The sequence below is a fragment of the Mobula hypostoma genome, chromosome 4 (assembly GCF_963921235.1).
Source record: "Mobula hypostoma chromosome 4, sMobHyp1.1, whole genome shotgun sequence".
NCBI classification, from domain to species: Eukaryota; Metazoa; Chordata; class Chondrichthyes; order Myliobatiformes; family Myliobatidae; genus Mobula; species Mobula hypostoma.
This window is the reverse complement of record NC_086100.1, coordinates 59328512-59351644: the sequence shown is the minus strand read 5'-3', so window position 1 is coordinate 59351644 and position 23133 is coordinate 59328512.

Genomic DNA, 23133 nt, shown 5'->3' with positions numbered 1-23133 from the left:
AGTTTAATAGACACAAAAGGTTATCGACACAAAACCTCTTCACAAAGACAACATCTTGGCAGGACAGTCTAGCCACAACCAATGGTCCTGACGAAGGGTCCTAGAGATGCTGCCTGGCCTGCTGCATTCACCAGCAACCGTTATGTATGTTGCTTGAATTTCCAGCATCTGCAGAATTCCTGTTGTTTGTAATTTTTTTCTGCAGCTTTTCTTAGAGAATGAGTATCTAAAAAGTAGATTCCAGTAAATCTATTATCATTTTATCTGTAGTATCTGAATGAATGAGTTGCAACATCTCTAGCTCCTTGAGGAATATTTTTCTTGCATGTGATTAAACTTAAAAATCTAGAAATTATAATGCACATTATTTCATAAGTATTTAATTTTTTGTATGAAATTATTCTGTCTTTAATTTTAATAAAAACATTGATCTGTATTCTGTCTAGGGATTTAACTTGTCTATTTTAAGTTGATAAATATCCTATTTGGAAGTAATGAATAAATCAAGTTCATGCAAATATATTAATCCTTTACACAATAATATCAGCCCCTAGCACATCTTTAAGCAAAGACATCTCTACTCTGAAGAGAACAGGTTTATTTGTTTTTGAATTTGCTTGTACACAATTTTTGAAACAGTTTTAAATACAGAACAACTCATTAGTCCTGCTGAAGGGTCTCAGCCTGAAATATCAGCTGCACTCTTTTCCATAGATGCTGCCTGACCTGCTGAGTTCCTCCAGCATGTTGTGTGTGTTGCAACTCATAATTAATTTGTCTTACCTTAACTCAACTAAGAGGAAGTAAGATTTGTATCTGATGAGGATTCTAATGTCATTATAATAATAAATATTACTAATCATCTGAGCTTGATTAAATACTGTATATTTGTATATAATGTTTAAATCATATCAATTATTTCTCATTCTTCTATTAAAGTTCATGGAACAATTTACTGTTTATTAAATAGAGGATCCAGAATGAAAAAGCTACAAGAAAGAAAAGCAAAATGTTATAAAATGTGTGTTATCCAAAGCAATGAAATTTGAAATGTGTAATGGTATCTTCAAGAGTTTGTTGAAAGTATTGAATGCAATTTTTCCTTTTATCCAAGCAAAATGTATTGTAGTATTACCAAATAGTGAAGGACTTGAGGGCACACATGTACTGAAGGGCTGATGGAATATTGTATGAGAAGGAAGAAAAAAACAATAGTGTCTAGGACTCTAAAGCAATTATCTAGGCCACATGAAGTTTCAGGCAATATTTCACAGAAGGAAGAATTGTAGCCATAATTGATCATAATACCCTGAAGTGGTTCTGCAAAGATGCAATATTATAAATTGCAGTGTAGCAGAAGGTAAACTTTTCATGTTGAAATATTGCAGATATGCTTCGAATCAAATAGGCAACAAAAAAGAGCAAGGAAAAGGAAAATTAATTTGCACAGCCAGTAAGCGTACAGCTGCAAGTTAAAGAATTCAGTATTTCTTTTTGGAAAATATTGCAACGCCTGGCTTGATCCTGGTGAAAGTTCAATCAATGAGTGATGAGAGTTACTTTGGCCTCGGCCTACCAATGATTAAAAGAATGAGAGTTCTTCTTATTGGAGTAAAATATTTTGTGAGTGGGTGACAACATGGATGCTGGAAGACTGTTACCTTGATTGAAAAGTCCATTTGTAATCACAAAAGTATCTGCTGTTGGTTGAGAGAATTTTTTTTCAGTCAGAGGGTCTTCTGAAAGACCGTCAAGCTATCGGAGTCACTTCTGATACTCTCTATCCCGGAGTACTGACAATGCTTTGTCACTGACTACTAAAATCAAGGCTAGAACTGATGGATATTTGGACACCAAGGAAAGCTTGAAGTTATCTTACCAAATAGCAAAATGGATTGAAGGCCCATCTGGCTTCCTGCTTGTTATATTGCTTATTTTCTTCATTTCAAGCATATATCTCAGGACAAAAAATAAAATTTAGGAGGTTAATTCCAAAATGCATTAGATATTGGCAGTTCCATGTAGCCATCAGCTGTTTCCTACGTAAATGCCAGCAATTATTATCTATGGCTACGCCGGCATTAAAGTCTGGAAATTGATTGTTTTGAATGTGCAGTGAGACTGCACTGCCATATCGTGGCAGAGTATGAAACTTTGACAATTTACTACTACCCTGAGTAATGCAAGTGTGGAACTTGTCCCTAGATAGATCTTATGAAAGCCAGCTAAATTCATAGGCTCATATAGTGTCACTGTACAGAAACAGGCCCTTTAACCCTTGGAGTCCATGCCTCCCTAATCTTCTGCCTAATACCATCTACTTATACCCAGACCATATCCTTCCAGCCCCTTCCCATCCATATACTTCTGGTAGTCAGGATGCACAACTGCTCCTCCCTCTTTATTATCCTCAGTATAGGTGACCAGCAGGGCTGTGTGCTGAGCACGTTGCTGTACACTCTGCTCACAAATGACTGCATGGCCAGTCACCCAAGTAATCTCATTTTCAAGATCGTCGATAACATGACTATGGGGGGGGGGAAGGGGGCTCATCACCAATAACAATGAGAGGAGAGGAGGCGGAAGATCCCGAGGTCTGGTGTCAGGCAAATAACCTTTTCCTCAGTGTTAACAAGGCAAAGGAGAAGGATATCAACTTCAGGAGAACCCATACCCCTCTATATTGACAGCACAGCAGTGGTAACTGCGAGCAGTTTCAAATTCTTAGAAGTGCACATCTTGCACAACCTCTCATGATCCCAGAATACATTCCACAAAATCAGGAAAGCTCGCCAATGCTTCTAATTTCTGGGGAGGCTGAAGAGAGCTGGACTATACACATTTATACTCAGGTCCATCTACAGGTGCACAGTAGAGAACTTCCTAACTTGCTGCATCACTGCAGGGTATGGAAACTGCACAACGGCCCATAGGAGGGCTCTATAACGGGCAGTCAAAATGCCCAATGCATCACTGACACCAGCCTAACCACCATCAAGGACACATATACAGAAAGGAGCCAGAAATGGGCCAGTAACTTCATGAAGGATTCCACCCACGCTGCTCATGGACTCATGTAGCATCCACACCCGAACCAGCTGACTCAGTACAGTTAATTTCCTCGAGTAGTGAGGCTGATCAACTCCTCCACCCACTAACTCACCCATCCACACCCCTCATCACCACTGCTTTACCATTTCCTGTCAAAGTCACCTTATGGACAGACACTTTCATACCTAGATAAACTTATGTATTTACCTTCATTGCATGTTTTACTGTTGTGTTGGTTATCTTACTGTGTTTTTACTTCTGCTGCACTGGATCTGGAGTAGCAGATATTTCAATCTCCTTTACACTTATGGACTGGAAGTGACTTAAACAATCTTGAATCTTGATCTTCATTCTTATTTGGTGAGAGACTTACCATAATATCACAGAGCAGGCCAACAAGCCCTTGAGTTTAACAGGTTCATGCCAAACATCAACCATCCATTATACTAATCCGTGATTCCCATTTTTATTGCCCCTCATTCTCATTAACTCTTATGCAATCTACCACTAATTTACACATCAATAGCCAGGTGAACATGGATCATTCCAACCTAGTCCCCTTCTACTTCAGCATGATCTCTGGAAACAACGGTTTTTTGCTTTATAAAGGAAAGTTGTTTTTGAAGATGTCATTGGAGCCTGTTTGTCATTTGAAGTCAAGTCAAGTAAAGTTTATTGTCATCTGCGCAAGTACAGTGAAATTCTGCAGTAGCATCACAGGCACATAGGCGCACACAGCATATAAATTATACATAGATCACATGTAAATTCTTCAAAACAGTGAAGAAAAGTCCTGCAAAACAAGATGTTAGGGCAACACAACACAGCTAGGGTCAAATCTATGGCAGCATAGGAGGTCAATAGTGTACCATAGTTGAGGTAGGATTAGGGTTGTACACGTCGGTTTAAGATCTCACTGACATAGGAAAGCAGCTAATCCCGAAACATGTGGTTTGAGATTTCAGGCTTTTGTATTCACTGCCTGATGGTACCATGAGAACAGTCCATGGATAAAATCGGGTTTCTAGCCTGGCCCGAGCTGCACCATAGTTCTATTATGAGACGTTCCCAAACCTCTTCTGCATAATTGAACTGAGTGCAGTGAGTTAAGCTCCATTGTTGACATAAACACAAGATCTTCTACAGATGCTGAAAATCCAACATACAGGATACTGGATGAACTCAGCAGCTAAGGTAGCACTTACGGATAGGAATAAACAGTCGATGTTTTGTGTTGACAAGGAAGGGGGAAGAAGCCAGAATGAGAAGATGGGAGGAAATGAAGTAGTACAATCTAGAGGGAGATAGGTGAAGTCAGATGTGGGCGAAGGTAAGTGGATGAAGGGGTGGTGAAGTGAGAACCTGGGAGGTGATAGGTGTAAAAGATAAAGGACTGAAGAAGAAAGGATCTATAGGAGACCATGGACCATGGGAAAAGGGGAAGGAGGAGGGGTACCAAAGGGAGGAGAAGGGAAGGGGTAACCTGGGGAGCCAGAATGGGGACTGGAAAAAGGGAGAAGTGTGAGAAGGGAGAAATTATTGTTAGTTAGAGATTTCAAGGTTCATACTGTCAGGTTGGAAGCTACCCAGATGGAACATGAGATGATGTTCCTCCAACTTGAGAACGACCTCATCATGGCAATAGAGGAGGCCATGGACTATCATGTGGGAATGGGAATAGGAAGTAGTATTAAAATTGGTGGTCATCAGGAAATCGCTCGATGAAGCAGTCACCCAATCTACATCTCGTCTCACCAATGTAGATTTTACGATATTAACAACAGCATCGGTTACTCATGTACATATTATGAGGTTAGTCTTAACTGTCCATTTATGGCTGCATTTTCAGCCTATCACAGAAATTTCTTTCATTCCACCCATTTCCCTTCCCTATTTTCTCTGTTACCCTGAATAACTATTTTTCTCTCTTTCTCAGATCTGATGAAGTGTTTTCAACCAGAAATATTTTTCTCCGTCCATAGAGGCTGCTTGATATGTTGAATTTTTCCAGCATTTTGTCTAGTTATTTAGATAGATAGACAGGTAGATAGATACTTTATTGATCCCAAAGGAAATTAGTGTCACAGTAGCATTACAAGTGCACAGATATACAATATACAAATATTAGAAGAGAAGCAAGAAAGAATAAACAATAATTTATCTCAACAATCTAACAGGAGGACATCATCACTTCCCGGGCAAAAGGTTAACTCATTATAGAGGCTAATGTTCAAGTATAATAATGACCTCATCTCGTGCTCTTTGGAGCAGCACAGTTGTCCTTGTCTATCACTAAAAATGCTCCCCTGTGCAGCGAACGTGGCCTGCAGAGGGTGAGAAGCATTCCTGATTTAAAGCTTTTGCATTTTTTAAAAATTTTCATTCTGCTCACAATCATATAGTATATATTTCAATAAAATCACCTTTCATTATTCATACTCCAGTGAGCACAGGCAGAACCTTTTATCATAAGACGTCATACCTGGGATCATTCTAGTGAACTTTCTTTCACTGGCCCCCAATGACAATCTATCTTTCCTCCAATAAGTGGACCAAACTATACACAGCACTCCAGATTATTATTTATTTACTGATTGAGATATGGAATGGAATAGGCCCTTCTGGTCCTTTGAGCCGTGCCACCCATCAAGCCCCGATTTAATTCTAGCCCAATCATGGGATAATGTGCGATGCCCAATTAACCTACCAACTGGTAAAACATTGGTCTGTGGGAGGAAACCAGAGCACCCGGAGGAAATTCACACCGTAACAGGATGAATGTGCAAACTCCTTACAGGCAAAGGCAGGAAATGAACCCCAATTACTGATACTATAAAGTGTTGTTCTAACCATTATGTTACCCTGCCGTCCCAGTGAACCTTCTTTGAATTGTCTCCAATGCCAATAAGTCTTTCCTTAAGTGAGCAGACCAAATTATAGACAGCTCTCAAAATGTAGTCTCACAAATGCCTTGTACAAATATTGTAAGCCTTCATTACTTTTATACTGCAACACCCTTGAAATAAAAATAAATATTCCATTACCCTTTCCAATCAGCTGCTGCACCTAGATGTTAGTTTTTAGTGTTTCATGTACGAAGACACCTAAATCCTTTTGTACTGCAGCTTTCTGCAGGTTTTCTTCATTAAGTAATAATCAGTTCTATCATTCTTCCTTCTGAAATGGCAACTTCAAATTTCCCTGCACTCTACTCAATTTGCCAACTTGAGCCTGCATAATTAATATATCAATATCTCTCTCCATGTTCTGTTTGCATCCTTCACAGAGCTTGGCTTCGCACCTACTTTTTAAAGCTCTGCTTTTCAATTTATCTTCTGATACTCAGCTTCAAAGACTTCATCCTTGAAGTTACCCATGTCTTTTAGCACTGAACACATTTTCTATTTGCAAATGAAATAAAGACAATTTATGTAAAATTAAGAATGAAATTATTAATGTATCACCAAAGCATGAGACCGTAAGACATAGGAGGAAAATTAAGCTATTTGGCCCATTGAATCTGCTCTGCCATTCAATCATGGATGATTTATTATCCCTCTCGACCCCATGCTCCTGACTTTTCTCCAAAACTTTTGACACACTGATTGATGAGGAACCTATCAACCTCTGCCTTAAATATACACAATGAACTACACAGCAGTCTGTGGCAATGAACAGATTCACCAAACTCTAGCTAAAGAAATCTTTCCTAACCTCTGTTCTAAATGGAGGTCCCTCTATTCTGAGGCTGTGTCCTGCGGTCCTAGACACTCACGCTATAGGAAACATCCTCTCCATATCCACTCTATCTAGGCCTTTCAATATTCAATAAGTTTCAATTAGATTACCCCTCATTCTTCTAAACTCCAACAAGTACAGTCCCAGAGCCATCTAATGCTCCTCATACGTTAACCCTTTCATTTTTGTGATCATTCCTGTGAACATCCTCTGGATCCTCTGCAATATATTTTCTTAGATAAGGGGCCCACAACTAATCTCAATACTCCAAGTGTAGTCTTATGATGGGTACAGATATATGATTATGATGGGTATCGATATATGTGATGGGTATCGATATATGATTATGATGGGTACAGATATATGATTATGATGGGTATAGATAGAGTGAATGCAAGCAGGCTTTTTCCACTGAGGCAAGGGGAGAAAAATACCAGAGGACATGGGTTAAGGGTGAAGGGGGAAAAGTTTAAAGGGACATACATTTTTAGGACATACATGGTAAATGGTAGGGCATTGAAGAATGCTGTAGAACAGAGGGATCTAGGAATAATGGTGCATAGTTCCCTGAAGGTGGAATCTCATGTGGATAGGGTGGTGAAGAAAGCTTTTGGTATGCTGGCCTTTATTAATCAGAGCATTGAGTATAGGAGTTGGGATGTAATGTTGAAATTGTACAAGGCATTGGTAAGGCCAAATTTGGAGTATTGTGTACAGTTCTGGTCACTGAATTATAGGAAAGAAGTCAATAAAATTGAGAGAGTACAGAGGAGGTTTCCTAAAATGTTGCCTGGGTTTCATCTCCTAAGTTACAGAGAAAGGTTGAACAAATTAGGTCTTTATTCTTTGGAGCGTAGAAGGTTGAGAGGGGACTTGATAGAGGTGTTTAAAATTATGAGGGGGATTGATAGAGTTGACGTGGATAGGCTTTTTCCATTGAGAGTGAGGGAGATTCAAACAAGAGGACATGAGTTGAGAGTTAAAGGGCAAAAGTTTAGTGGTAACATGAGGGGGAACTTCTTTACTCAGAGAGTGGTAGCTGTGTGGAACGAGCATTCCAGCAGAAGTGGTTTAGGCAAGTTCAATGTTGTCGTTTAAAGTTAAATTGGATAGATACATGGACAGGAAGGGAATGGAGAGTTATGGACTGAGTGCAGGTCGGTGGGACTAGATGAGAGTAGGAGTTCGGCATGGACTAGAAGGGCCAAGATGGCCTGTTTCCATGCTGTAATTGTTATATGGTTATATGGAACATTAAGGGATGCTTCTTCACACAGGGAGTGGTGGGAGTGTGGAATGAGCTGCCATATGAGGTGGTAAATGCAAGTTCTTTTTTAACATTTAAGAATAAATTGGACAGATACATGGATGGGAGGTGTATGGAGGGATATGGTCCGTGTGCAGGTCAGTGGGACTAGGCAGAAAATGGTTCGGCACAGCCAAGAAGAGCCAAAAGGCCTGTTTCTGCGCTGTAATTTTTCTATGGTTTCTATAGTCTGACAAGACCTTATAAAGACTCGGAATTACTTCCTTGCTTTTGTCTAATAGTCCTCTCGAAATGATTACTAACATTACATTTCCCTTCCTTACCACTAACTCAAGCTGCAAGTAAACCTTTAGGGAATTCTGCACAAGGTTCCTTTGCATCTCTGACTTTTGTATTCTTTTCCCCATTACAAAAAGAGTCCATGCTGTTATTCCTTATGCTGAAGTGCATGACCAAGCATATCCCTACACTATTGCTCATTTGCCACTTCTTTACCAATTTCTCCCAATCTGTCTTGGAGCTTCTGCAGGCACACTACTTCCTTAGCACTACCTGCCCCTCCACCTATCTCTATATTGTCCACCTTTGAGCACCACCTGGCACTCAGCTCTCACCTGTGGCTCCACGTAGCTGTTTGCATGTGAGAGCGGCCACACCCTGGGTAACGGCTTCGACAAGCCGACTAAACCAGGTGAGCGTAGCCAATGGATCTCAAACCCTCAGTGAGATAGGGAGATGTCTATCCCAGCATGTGAAGACAAACTCCGGCGGATTGAGCGGACACGACCAATGGAAGGTCCAACAGTCAAGAAGGCGGTCTCTGCAAGCGTCATGGAATGAGTAGAGCAGGACAAGACACAGAAGACGTCCTGGTCATCCACTGCACCTAGTCCCATCTCCAGCCATCTCGACTCTGTCTTGCCACTGGATCCAGATGGGAATTGGGAAGAGAGAGTGAAGGTGACGCTGCGCAACTCTCCCTCACCTAAATCCAAATTAAGCGCTAGTCTCAGCACCATCAGATGGCTGGTGGCGCAGTGACATCAGTGCTGGACTCCAGGAGCGAAGGTTCCCGAGTTCGAATCCAGTCAGGTTGCTCCCGGGCACACTTACCATCTGTGCTGGGTTGAGTGTCGAGCTAGCAACTCGACCTCGTAAAAAGTACTAATGGTGTCAAGGTCTTCATTGATGACGATGGATGAACCTTATATTGTCCACAAACATGGCCACAAAGCCATCAATTCCTTCATCCAAATCAATGACATATAACGTGAAGAGTATCAGTTCCAACACTGACCCCTGCAGCACACCACTAGTCATAGCCAGGTAACCAGAAACAACTTCCTTTATTCCCACACTTTGCTTCCTGCCAGTCAGCAAACTTTCTATCCATGCTAGTACATCTCCTGTAATACCATGGGGTCCTATCTTGCTGAGCAGCCTTATGAGCAGCACCTTGTCAAACGTCTTCTGAAAATACAATGAACAACATCCATTGACTCTCCTTTGTCTATCCTGGCTGCTATTTCCTCAAAGAACTCCTACAGATTTGATAGGCAAGATTTCTCCTTGAGAAAACTGTGCTGGATTTGTCGTTTTTTTATCTTGTACCTCCAAGTACCCCGAAATCTCATCCCTAATAATAGACTCCAGTATTGTCCCAACCTCTGAGGTCAGGCTAACTGGCCTATAATTTTATTTTGTCTGCCTCCCTTCCTTCTTAAACAGTGGAGTGACATTTGCAATGCCCCAGTCCTTTGGAACCATTCCGGCGTCTAGTGATTCTTCAAGGATCATTATTAAAGCCACCACACTCTCTTCAACTACCTCTTTCAGAACACTGGGGTGCAGTTCATCTGGTCCAGGTGACTCATCTATTTTCAGACTTTTCAGCCTTCTCAAGCACCTTCTCCTTAATAAAAACAATAATACTCACTTTTCCCCCCTGACACACTCACATTTCTAGCATTCTGCCAGTGTCTTCTACAATGAAGACTGACGCAAACTACTCATTAATTTCATCTGTCATTCCTTTGTCCCGCACCTCCAGCATCACTTTCCAGTGGTCTGATATCCACTCTTGTCTCTGTCACTCTTTTTATATTTGATTTTAAAAAAACTTTTCATATCCTCTTTTATATTATTGGCATGATTACTTTCACATTTAATTCCTTCTCTCGTTATGGCTTTTCCGTTGCCTCTGTTCGTTTTTTTAAAGCTGCCCAATCCTTTATCTTTCCACTAATTTTTGCAGTATTATATGCTGTCTCTTTTGCCTTTATGCCGCCTTTGACTTCCCTTGTCAGCTACAGCTGCATCATCCTCCCTTTATAATCCTTTCTTCATCTCTGAGGTATATTTTTCCTGCACCATCCGAATTTCCCCAGAAACATCAACCATTTCTGTCCTGCCATCATCCCTGCTAGTATCCCCTTCCAAACAACTTTGACAAGCTCCTCTCTCAAGCTTCTGTAATCTCTTTTACTCCACTGTAATACTGATTCATCTGATTTTTGCTTCTCTTTCTCAAACTGCAGGGTGGATTCGATCATTTTATGATCACCGTCTCATAACTGTTCTTTTACCTTAACCACCTTAATCAAATTTGGGTCATTACATACCCCCCAATTCAAAATTGCCATTCCCTTAGTGGGCTCAACCACAAGCTGCTCTACAAAGCCAACTCATAGGCGTTCTACAAATTCCCTCTCTTGGGACCCAGTTCCAAAATGTTTTTCCCAATCTACCTGCATATTGAAGTCCCCATGATTATTGCAACATTACCTTTTTAAGAGCCTTTTCTATCACCCATTGTAATTTGTACCCTACATCCTAGCTACTGCTTGGAGGCCTGTATATAACTCCCATCAGGGTCTTTTTATCCTTTTAGTTTCTTAAATCTACCCATAAGAATTTTATGTTTTCTGATCTTATATCACCTCTTTCTAAAGATTTGATATTATTTTTTACCAACAGTCCAACTCTACCCTTTCTGACTACCTGCCTGTCGTTTCAATACAATGTGTATCCTTGGACGTTAAGCTCTCTACTATTTTTTCAGCCAAGACTCAGTGATGCCAATAATGTCCCACCTGCCAATCTCTAACTGTGCTGCTAGATAATTTACCTTATTCTGTAAACTGCATGCATCTTCAGTCCTGTATTTATCACCCTCTTTAATTTTGGCTCCCTATTACACTTCAACTCATCCAACTGACTGCAATTTTGCCTCATCATAAGACCTTAAGATATAGGAGCAGAACTCGGCTATTTGGCCCCCATCGAGTCTGCTCCACCATTTCATCATAGCTGATCCTGTTTTTCTCTCAGCCCCAATATCTGGCCGTCTCCTCAGATCCCTTCATGCCCTGACCAGTCAAGAATCTATCAACCTCTGTCTTAAATATACATAAAGACTTGGCCTCCACAACAGCCTGTGGCAAAGAATTCCACAGATTCATCACTCTCTGCTGATAGAAATTCCTCCTCATCTCCATTCCAAAAGAACACCCCTCTATTCTGAGGCTCTCCCCTCTGATCTTATACTCTCCCACTACAAGGAAACATCCTCTCCACATCTGCTCTATCAAGGCCTTTATTCATGCAGTAGGTTTCAATGAGATCACCCTTCATTCTTCTGAAGTCTAGTGAATACTGGCCCAGAGCCATCAAACACTCTTCTTATGACAAGCCCTCACAGTCCTTCCTCATAGGCTCACTACACAATGCATCTAGTGTATACAAACTATCCCATCCTCAGTCCTATTCTTCTGGTTCCCATTCCACTGGCAAAGTAACTAAAAACCCTCCCCAACAGCTCTGGCAAACCTGCCCACAAAGATATTGGTCCCCCTCGGGTTCAGGTGTAACCTGTCCTTATTGTATGGGTCTTACCTTCCCCAGAAGTAAACCTAATGATCCAGAAATCTGAACACCTGCCCCTGCATCAACTCTTCAGCCATGCATTCATCATTTTATTCCTACCCTCACTGGCATGTGGCACAGACATCAATCTAGAGGTTACTTCTCTGGAAGTCCTGATTTTCAGCTTTCTGCTGAACTCCCTATGCCTCTTTTCAGAACATCCTCCTTTTTACTACCTATGCCATTGGTACAATATGTATCACAACATCTGGCTGTTCACCATCCCCCTTTAGAAGCTGTGGACATCTTGGACCCTCGCACCTGGGAGGCATCACCCGTGTGTGTCTCATTTAAGTCCACAGAATCTGCTTTCTGCTTCTCTAGCTCTGGAATTCCCTATCACTGCTGAGCTCCTCTTCTCACCCCTTCCCTTCTGAGCCACAGAGCCAGAATCAGTGCCAGAAATCTGGTCGTTGCAGCTTCTCCCTGGCAGGACATTCACTCCAACAGTATCCAAAGCCGTAAACTTATTATTGAGGGGAATGACCACTGGAGTACTCTGCACGGTCTGCCTATTCCCCTTCCCTCTCCTGACGGTCACCCCGGTACCTTCCTCCTGCAACTTTGAAGTGACTACATCCTTGCAGCTCCTATCTATCAGCCCATAAGGTAAGTTATCGAACTACAGCTCTATTTCCTTAACACAATCCCAAAGGAGCTGCAGCTCGATACACTTTGTGTAGATGTAGTTATCAGGGAAACTGGAGGTCTGCCAGAGTTCCCACATCTCACACAAAGAACATACTATTGAATCCATTCTCAGTGCACTGTCTATGTACGAACAAACAACACTTACTGGAAACTTCCTTACTTACTTAGAACTTCTGCCTGTACTTGCTCAAGATGTTCTCACCCAGGCCTTTGAAGCCAAAACCTGACCACTCTAACATGGCCCCACTCCAACAATGGCTGCTCCACTTACATCTCCCTTATTTTTATTGGCCCTGAACTGATTGCAGCCTACCAAAAAGAGCCAAAAGCACTGGAGCTCTTTTTAAACCTCGTACTTCATCACCAATGAACAACTTTTCATGCTGATTGCAGCACAATGAAGAGTCATATGCAGCGGAGCTCTTTTTAAACCTCGTTATGTATGATTTATATGAGCAAGAATGATTAATATTAGCTTTGTGGACTGACAATATACAATATGTTTTCCTTGAAATTAGTTGGTCTACTGCCAATATATTCAGAGTATTTCAGCATTGTCCAGATGCTGGGTATCAGGGCTATTTTGTTTCAAGTTTTATTTTGATTAAGAATATCTTACTGTCTAAGTTTATAACAAACATTACTTTTTTTCTTCTATGAAATAGAAAATGAAGCAAATTCCACAAAATGAACATCATTTGTGTGTTTGGTAATAACTTCCAATAATTTCTAACAAGGACAAGATATTCTGCAAGTTTCAAATTGTCATGTTGCTAAATGATTTCTATTATTCTGTTATTATCTTTATAAAAAGGGGAACTTGCTACAGTTATCTCAACGAGATTCAAGATATTACAGGATTTGCATCTTAGTCATGTATTGTGCTTGCCACAAAATGTTAAGGCTGCTAGTTCACGGCTGAGGACCTTATTAAAGGGCACAGCTAGGAAGTTTTGAAGTGAGGCAACAAAGTAAAATTGCAATCTCCAGTAAGAACGAACCTGTTGTTCAAATACAACCTGTAATGTCAGATTCACATTTGTGTTGGAGATGCAAATCTTACAGAATGCATTTACTTGGGGTTTACTCCAAACTCTCTGGAGTTCCAGTAACATTCACTACTCCATACAAAGAGTTATGTGAGATTATTCACAGACCTGACATGATACCATGTCTTGGAAATCCAGAAGGGAATATCTGAAACTGTATTCTTGCTGTCATTGAATTATTCTGCAAGGTTTATTCGATTTAAATTTAATGTTTTCTTCTTATTTTTCTGACTGTCGTTTCTCTTTAATCCATCTATATTTTCACATTATTGATTCTATTCCATCCTATTTACTTGTCTTTTCCCTGTTTTCTTCTTCTTTCTTAAATGCCATTGCTCCAGGTAATAGTGTATTTTCTTTGGTCCACTTGATCTCATGTAATTCATTGATATTTTATTACTTATCTCTTTCAATTGAAGCACAAAAGTTGTAGTAGAAGAAAAACAGGAAGAATAATTAACTTCATAGCACAATCATTGAATGAACTGTTTAAACTGGATCTGGGGCAATCCTTCAGATCATGATGTAAACTAACTTAGAACTTAATTTCAAGATTGGCAATGGCTTAGGCTTATGCTACAGTGTTGCTTTGTATTTTTTTTACCTTTAAAAGAACACCTTTCTAACAGAACACTTTTAAAAGGTGGAATAAGTTTCCATTCAGTTACTTCTGTGTTAAAAGAACAACTCCATGGTTTGAGACTATAAGAGTGTGATACCATAATAGTGAATATGAAATATTGAATTATGTGTATTGTCATCTTTTAGATGAAATATTAAACTGAAGGAACCACTGTAGAAAGTTAAATTAGTTCAGCTTTTTGGGATAGTTAATGCTTTGATAAAGAACTGCAGCAATTTTTTATTTTTATTTTTTGCAATGTGCCAACAGTTCTGAGTGGAACTGCCAGCATTTCGTTCTGCAGCTTAGCACTCCATCCAAGTGTGTGTACATGATAAAGTCAGAGATAATATCAAAGGTCACTATGACTGATTTACATACTGGATGAATCCACTAGCAAAGTAGAAACCTTCCTTTCAGTTACAACCGGAAATCTCACAAAATGCTGGAGGAACTAGGCAGCCCAGGTAACACCTATGCAAGGAGCAAATAGTTGACGTTACAGGCCAAGACCCCTCATCTGTTGAGTTCTTTTAGCATTTTGTTTGTGGATTTCCAGCATCTGCAGATTTTCTTGTGACAATAGGAAATCTGCCTACTGAAGCTTTGCCAGATCTGACCCAGAGCAAGGTTTACATTTCCATTCATTTCAATGAAGAGGAATGGCAGATAACTTTCATCCTATATACATTTGTTTGAACTAATTATGTTACCTTAAATCATCTTATTTCTTTTTTTAGCTGTTTATTTAATATATAACTGTTTAGATTTGAGAGCCAAAGCTCTGCCTGTGGTTGTGCATTAAGCTCACCAAAAGCAGTTTGGTGGCTAGAGGCTTTTTAGACTTCGCTCTTTCGCACTATACATACTGAGTGGACTGTACCACAGTAAGAATAATGACAATGATGGAGCTAGTGCATTTATTATGGATTATTTTATATTTGTTTCTTTAAACTTCATTCAATTGTGAATATAAGTAGCAGCGGTTACAAATATCAACACAGTGATATTACACTCAATCAGAATATTCTTTAGTCTTAGTGTGCATTTGGTGATGAAGGGTGGTGGATCCCATATCACTCATGCCAAATCTTAGAATTTTCCCTATTGCTGTTCTCAGTAGACTGCTCAAGTGTACCTGTGGCTTTACTCTTATTCTACTTCTTTTCATATTTCATATTTTCCTTTTTATTAGGAGTTTCAATTCATTCAGAATTATCCTGTCCACTTCCCATCCCACATGTTCCTTCCGCAGTTGCATTTTTCTGCATTATCCCACTTCTCAATTGGTTAAAAATTTTAAACTCTTATCCTGGTCTTTAATTCTTTGATGGTTTCAAGTTTCATTATCTGTAACCATGTAATTTCCATGCCCCACTCATGTCAGTTGAACCATAGGATATCTCAATGCAGTATGAATACTTTAGAATTCCCTTCAAAATTTCCTTGTCCTTGCTTGTTACCATTCTTCCTATAATTCATCAGTTAGGTATACTGACAGTTAATTCTTTTAATATTTCCCTCCTCTCACCTGTGAAAATTCACTAATATTTGTAGTTGACTGAATCAAAGTGGGAAAGAAGCAGGAAGCACTCAAGATTATTTCAAAGCTCAAAGTAGACTTATTATCAAAATATTTATACATTATACAGCCTTGAGATTCATCTTCTTATAAATAGCCACAACACAAGAAAAACATTTTAAAAAATGTGCAGAGAGAGAGCGAAAAAAAACAAATTGTGCAAGCAATCGAAGTAAGCAAATAGCATTTAGAATTAAAGTGTCGCCTCAGACACGAAGCCCAGAGCAGCTGGAGCAGGCGCGCAGCCTCAGTCTCCATGCAGCAAAGAGCAGAGTAAACGTCATGGAGCAGCAAGCAGAACTGGTCTGATGTTGGCCTTTTGTCCCAACACTCTGCTTTCTCAATCCATCTGGCCTGGCATTTTTATCAACCAAACATTGGGTCGCTTCTCATTCTAAGACCTGAGCCCCATTGCATCGATACACACCGGGCCTAGACCCTGCCGCTATGTTTCCACCAGTACCCAACTCTTCCAAATAGATAAATCAAACCTCACTCACAGTTCAGGTGGATAGACCCGAAATTTCCGTTCCGACTTTTCTCAGCTCTGCTCGCCCTGACTTTGTCTCAAACATGCTTTGATCTTGCCTCAACTTCTCCTTGAATATGCCTCGACTTGTGGAGAATTATGTGCTGGACGCAGCGGCTGGTGGGGTGGTAGGTGAGGACAAGAGGAACCTTATCTCTGGTAGGGAGACAGAAGGATGGGGTGAGAGTAGACGTGCATGAAATGCATATGATACAGTTGAGGGCAGCATTGATGAAGAAGGATTATTTGAAAAAAGAGGACATCTCCTTTGTTCTGGATTGAAAAGCCTTACTCTGACAGCAGATGCAGTGGAAACAGAGGAATTGTTTGCAGTAATCATTTATCACAATTATATACAGAAAAAGTGTTATTAATATAGTTTTTTTCCTGTTTTGTTAACCACCAGTAAGTTGTCACCCTCAGCAGCACCATTTAAACCGGAGATTACTTTCTGGAACCCCACAATTTTTGACGAGAGGAAAGTGCTTCCAGAAAAGGGGCTGCTGAAGTTAACAGCAGTCATTGGGTTTTAAGTTCCTTTAAATTATTCAAGAGGAAATTGAAACAGCAGGTAAACTCACAAAGGACTGCAAATGCAGGAGTCTGGAGCAATAAACAATCTGATGGTGTTCCTTCAGCAGATTACTTGCTGTTCGAGATAGCAGATGTTGGATCTTAAGGAGATAAAGTGATGAAAGTAAAAGGTGAGATGAAGCAAAACTCTCACATACGGTGCAATTAAGGTCAAGTCTGAGGCAGGCATGCTGAAAGGGTTATATTGGAATTTATGGCAGCAGGTAGATTGACTCAGTACTGAAGTAAAGAAATCGATACATTCAACTCAATCATCATTATAGGTCAATTGGAGTAGAAGAAAGAAGAAGCTTGAGAATAAAATAGGTCTAGGGTTATCCTTATCTACCATGGCAATTTTTTGGTATGAAAATAAATTTTCTGCAGACAAGATGAAACAGCGTTATTCAGGAGATCAAATGAAATTAAACAGTATGCAAAATACTGAAAAGCGCAATTCATAAAGGTGATTCACATACTGAGCATAATAAACAGAGATTTAATATGGCAAAAATTTAATTATCACCTCTCTTCTTTAATTACTAATATTAATTGTGCTATTACCTGTTAATATCCATTTAGTAAGAGTAAAAATCAAATCGATCTTAAGTAAATGAACATGTTAAAATAGATGCTGTTTCCAGTTAATTTTACATGGATTTATTTTGGGTGACCTTCAGAACTCCACCTAACATAAAATAGGAAGTGTTAACAGAGGGAAGAAACCTAAGGATTTGAAAAAGGGGACAAATTAACAAGGTTGTGTTGAAGAAACAGAAGCTCTGTTTCCACTTAGAACATTCTATTATATTGTGCTTTGAAAAGTGTAGAAAAATCTCATTTTGTATGCAATTCCAAATGAAAAACCAACACTAAATGTAATTTCAAAATTGCTTCGGCAGTAACAGTACATCATTTATTCATAGACATTTCAACAACAGATCTAACGGTTGGGTGAACATTTTTGGTTCAGTACTTTTGACATTTGAGATAAAAAATAGCTAGGTCCACTTAGATATAGAGATTGTGGGTGAGGGGGCTGGTTGATTTTAACCCCTGAAGTGATGTATGCTTTGGAGTTAATGGACAGGGTGACTGGGAAAATTCAATACACTATTTTATATGTGATATTATGTTTGAAACCCAGCTCTAACTCACTGGCTAATGTATTTGAAGACGTCTAGTTGTAACCAAGAAATACTCACAGGCAGGTTGGCAATCTCAATATGCTAACTTCAAGGTCACCAGTAATTTGCCCTTCAGCTCTACATTATCCCAAGCTCTCTGCAACTTGCCATTAAAGATTAATTCACTGGTTAACAGCGACTTGAAAAGTACATATTATTATCAACAAATGCTGATCTAATACAGGATCATGGTTATATTTCAAAGAATCCATCATAATTATTGCATCCATTGCTGAATGCTGGGGATATCAGCTTTGTTACTATGGTGGATAAAAATCAGCAGTTATATTTTAAAAGTCTACCCTCGAATATAAATCAGTTAACTGGATTCAGAAAAATGAAATAATAAAAAAGATGAATTATTCTGTTGTCCTGAAGGCCCATGAGTTATTTAGCCACCATGATTTTCTATTTTGAACCACAAGGAGTGTTGCACTGGACTGCAACTTGTTGCTTATTTGCTTTTTAAAGTGACTGAAATGCTGTGTTTGTTACTTGAAGCCTGTTTTCTCACAATTTCCTCATATGATGTTTTTGATTTACTGGTGACCGTGAATCAGTCTGTGACCAGAATCACCCATTAAAAACTGTTGATTGTGCATGGGATTGCTTGCACTTTCCTAAATAAAGATCTAGGGCAAAATACCAAACTGGTTCAGCTGATTGCTAATCCCACTACAAGCTTGAGTGCCTTGTGGAAGTTTGGGTTTATGTATTTGTTGTTCCCTTTCAGCAATATTTGCTCCTTATATGCTCCAAAGTAACTGACATTAGTATCTGATTTTTATCCCAATTCATTATAGCCAGGTAATAGCACGTGTATCAGTTTATTAAAATTACTACAGGTCAATTCAAGGAATTAATTATACAATGCCAATAAATCAACATAATTTATTACTTGAATTAAAAGTCCAGTCCCAGTTGAATGTTATCACTAATACCCTACTTAGGAAACTAATTATAATATGTCATAAATTAATTAAGTTTACAACTCATTGCAATGTAGTGAAATCCAGCTACTGCTCAATCAACACAAATTAGTGGAAACCTTTATTTCCTTTAAAATAGGTTCTAATTCAATTCCCAAATTTAATATGGTGTAATTTTAATTTATATTTAATTTTATTTACATTTATGTTTACTTTTAAATTTACAGTTATATGCTAATTTTTATTACAATCTTTACTCTTATGCTCCATGCAGTCCATTTAATGTAATGAAATCAATAATTATTAAATTTTATTTGAATAAGTAATTTGATATTAACTGACATTTTAGTTGTCACACCACCTTCTGAAGCACAAATAAACACAAATTAATATAAGTAATTTAATCAAAAGATCCATCAAATTTCAAATAACCTATTAAATTTATAATTCCATTCTCTTAAACAGTAATTTCAATAGGATGAATGATGGGTGCCTAATTGTTAGCTATTAAAATAAAATCAATATGTGGAAAACATGATTAATCTAAATACTAAGGCCTGAATTTATAATTATCCTTTATTTTGTTCTGTCTTCTCTTTCAATTGGCCTGTCCTCCATTATGATAACATTGATTTATCCCCTGTTACATGCTCAAGGAGATCTGTTTTTTTTGTGAGAATGATGTAATGGTCTTTTGGAGGTCACCTGATGTGATTTTCCCGCCGATGTGAGGTCACGTGATGACATGTGCCCCATGACTATATAAGGGTTGACTCAGGTGACGCAGTAGGCTTTTGAGTTTGTAGATTTCCAGGTAGAACGTGTTGTACCTCCGTTTCTCTTGCGTGTTTGTTTTTGTGACGCAGTTTCATCTTTAAAACGGAAGGTGCGTTCTCTTACAAGGTATTGTATTTGGACTGGAAATTTGTGGCTGGAAGTGCCAATTTACTCAATTCTGACAGTTTTGAAGGGAGAGGGAAGAATTCATCGAAGTGAAGGATCGAGAGAAGTTGGCATTGTTTGGCAGTTTAATAAAGAATCGACCTTATTGAGTCTTCGTTGGAGAGAACCTGCATTGAGATAACTCTTGCAAAAGCGCAATGAGTTCATGCAAAACGATGCTTTCTCTCTAAAAGGAATTTAAGGTCAGTCGATTTAAACTGTTTATTTTCGGCATCGGGAATCCTGTGGACAGAACCAGCAGTAAAGGTTCGTCTGTGAATAAATCGTTCTCCAGAGAAGTCTCTCCCAATTGAATGTGTAAAACTGTTGGACTTTCAAAGTTATCGCTTTAAGAACGATATCTGACTGTATCGCTTTAAGAACTGTTTTTGCATTTAACACTTTCAGAACCAGAGCCGAGTGGAGTTGGTGAACGGCTGCGTATCTGTTTAACCTCCGGTTAAAGTTTTCCTTTGTTTTTTTTTCCTTAACGTTTATACGTGTTTAAAAAACGTTTGGTTGTTTTTATAAAACCCATTTCGATTAATATTCATTGTTGCCGGTTACGTAACACCCCTAAATCCAGTGCCCTATAATTAGTCCTTAAAAAGAGAACCCTATTATTAGCACATTTTAAAATTTACCAAGGGTCATGACCTTCTTTTGTTTTGTGGAAATACATATGTTAATTGTATTTAAATATATACAGTGCTGAAACCAACAGAACCTAGATCAGGCTTAGTTATTAAGCTGCTGTGCTTCTTCCTACTCTCAAGTACAATCATGTTCTTTAGCCATTGCAGAATATGATGCTATCTTAGTTCAATATTAATTAGGGATATCAACCATAGCAGACAAAACAGTTAACTGTACTAAAATGTTTTTTTAAGTGAACATGGCACTTGATGGTGAGGGTGTAGAAATATGTCATTAGACATGATGGGCTGAAATGGCAACTTTATTAACTGTAAATTTTCTGTGATAAAAATAGGATAGCACAGAAGGAGGTTGTTTACCAAGTGTGTGTGTGCGGGGGGATGGTGTTGAATAATATTCAGTTCTGTCTCATGTTTGCTAAGCTTGCTTTCTAAACACAGCAGCTGCCACTTGTAAGATCACAACAGATATAAGTAAACTTCCAGCTAATATTTCTTTATTTAGTTTCTGGTCATAAATGGAAGTCGGTCATATCTCTTAAAGTGTAAATGGAAAGCAGTAATCAGCTTGAAATTAAGAACACAATTTTCCACACATTCTGCATATAGTTAATTAACTGCACTTTCTTTATTGCTGCTTAAAGTGTAGTGGATCAGGGGTCCCAACCTTTTTTGCACCGTGGACCAGTTTACTATTGACAATATTCTTGCGGACCAGCCGACCGAGGGGGGTGGGGGGGGTGTTCAAGTAGGGTTAAACTCACCTCAACATGTCTTTTACAATTAAGGTGCCAACTTTCTCAACCCCAAATAAGGGACAAAAGTAATAGTCAAATACAGGAGGTGCAACGAGACCTGGGTGTCATTGTACACCAGTCATTGAAAGTGGGCATGCAGGTACAGCAGGCGGTGAAAAAGGCGAATGGTATGCTGGCATTTATAGCGAGAGGATTCGAGTACAGGAGCAGGGAGGTACTACTGCAGTTGTACAAGGCCTTGGTGAGACCACACCTGGAGTATTGTGTGCAGTTTTGGTCCCCTAATCTGAGGAAAGACATCTTTGCCATAGAGGGAGTACAAAGAAGGTTCACCAGATTGATTCCTGGGATGGCAGGACTTTCATATGAAGAAAGACTGGATGAACTGGGCTTGTACTCGTTGGAATTTAGAAGATTGAGGGGGGATCTGATTGAAACGTATAAGATCCTAAAGGGATTGGACAGGCTAGATGCAGGAAGATTGTTCCCGATGTTGGGGAAGTCCAGAACGAGGGGTCACAGTTTGAGGATGGAGGGGAAGCCTTTTAGGAACGAGATTAGGAAAAACTTCTTCACACAGAGAGTGGTGAATCTGTGGAATTCTCTGCCACAGGAAACAGTTGAGGCCAGTTCATTGGCTATGTTTAAGAGGGAGTTAGATATGGCCCTTGTGGCTACAGGGGTCAGGGGATATGGAGGGAAGGCTGGGGCGCGGTTCTGAGTTGGATGATCAGCCATGATCATAATAAATGGCGGTACAGGCCTGAAGGGTTGAATGGCCTACTCCTGCACCTATTTTCTATGTTTCTATGTTTCTATTTACACTTACTCTGAGAAAGACTACCCTGACCATGAAGCCTTGCACGGGCTCCTGTGTGTGCATGCGTGACGTGCATGCACATGTGTGTACATGCCGATTTTTTCCACAAACCGGTTCGGCTTAATCTTCCCGACTATACTGTACATACATTATTTCTACTTTATATAGGCTGTGTATTTATCATATCATTCCTGCTTTTACTATATGTTAGTGTTATTTTAGGTTTTAAGTGTTATTTGGTATGATTTGGTAGTGTGGCGACCCACTTTCTGGCAGCCACGAACCGGCTCACGAAACAGCGCGCGCAGGCAGAGGGCCGGCAGCAAAAAGGGCGCCAGGCCATCTTCACCAGCAGGGGGAAAATCCCGCGCGCGGAAAGGGTCTGGGAATATGCATTCCCCACAGTAGTCCCGCCCAGGGAGGGCGGGAACGGGAAGGCTTTAAAGTGGGCCGCGAAGTTTGAATAAATCTCTTTCATCGCAACACTAACTCACCGACTCCGTGTAGTTATTCTAGCGCTGTGTGTAGCACATCGCTACAATTGGTGACCCCGACGGCCCAAACGATATTTGGACCAGAGATGACCGACGCCGCATCTGTTCACGCAGTTTCGTTAAAACTGCCAAGCTTCTGGACGCTGCGACCCCATTTATGGTTCAAACAAGCAGAAGCACAATTCCACATTCGGCAGATAACCTTGGAGTCCACTCGCTACTACTACGTGCTGAGCTCCCTCGACCAGGAGACTGCTGCACAAGTTGAGGAGTTTATACAGTCGCCCCCGGAGGACAGCAAATACACAGCATTCAAAGCCCTGCTCATAAGGACTTTCGGACTGTCACAGCGCGAACGAGC